This window comes from Lytechinus pictus, chromosome 1 (genome assembly GCF_037042905.1).
Source record: "Lytechinus pictus isolate F3 Inbred chromosome 1, Lp3.0, whole genome shotgun sequence".
Taxonomy (NCBI): domain Eukaryota; kingdom Metazoa; phylum Echinodermata; class Echinoidea; order Temnopleuroida; family Toxopneustidae; genus Lytechinus; species Lytechinus pictus.
Genome location: NC_087245.1, coordinates 6,882,954 through 6,884,149, shown reverse-complemented (window position 1 = coordinate 6,884,149; position 1,196 = coordinate 6,882,954).

Below are 1,196 nucleotides of genomic sequence, written 5' to 3'. Positions count from 1 at the left end.
ATCATCGTTTGATTGGACAGCAGGTTGATTTTTTGTGTGAAAATGGCTGATTTTCTAGCATGGAATCGCCCTAATGGGTCTTAAGATTTGAAAAATTAGAATTTCGACGTGACTGGTTCATTAGTGCCTGCTGCATCGCCCTTGAACCCATCCTTTTCAATAACCTCGACACCATTTGATAAAGTATTTTTCTCTTCATCTTCATAGACAGGCTTGTAAAATACAAGAGCACCAATGAAGAAGATAATAGACACAGTTTTCAAACATACAGTGAGTATGAGTGCATTCTTGGCTAACGTGGAGTTATCATACATCCAGCAAGTCCTGGCTCCATCGCAGTCCTCTTCCCATATACTGCATGCATTATCGATGAGAAGACCGAAAATAACCGGGCCAGGAACCGTACCTGTGGCATCAAGAAAAGGGGTTAAAATGTCAGTGTTTTAATAAAAATAATGATTGAGATGAACTTCCACTATCACACCACCAACTCAGACTAGATTCCATCTACACTCTAAAAACAATGAGTAAAATTTTACCCAATATTGGGTAAAAAGGGAACATGCATGTTTGCTGGTTATTTTTTTTAACCCCATATTGGGCTAAATGCATGTTTTAAGGGTAAATTTCAACGCAACATTGCGTAGAATTTACAAAATATTCGATATCTTTTTATCCAACTAGCATGCATGTTCCCATTTTACCTATATTGGGTAAACCTTTTTTTAAGTGTAATTACTCGCCTCATGATGTTGGTATTTTTTTTAAATCAAAATCGTGTAACTATATAGCATAGCATGACGAAGAAACATGGATCTATTTTCATGATATTACAGGGAAACTGGTAATTATGCAAGGCAAAGACGCTCTTTCTATATCAAGTTAATTAGGAAGGACAATTTGACATTCCGAAATAGAATTCACCTTATATGTTCTAAAAATAAGTCCACGACGATAATGATAAAAAGCTTTAAAAAACATCTTTGGGTGAATATCCCCGAAGGCTTAACACATGCAGACGCCTACGTGGTCATGATAAGCAAGAAGTTGTACTTAACGAGTCATTATGCTACAATCCTGTGTAAGCCTGTCTGTCCGTTGTTGAAATGTGTGAGTTTTTTTAATCTTCACATCTTTAAGTATGATGATTTATACGGAGAACAAATGAAAGTTGAAAAACACAGTTCATATCCTAC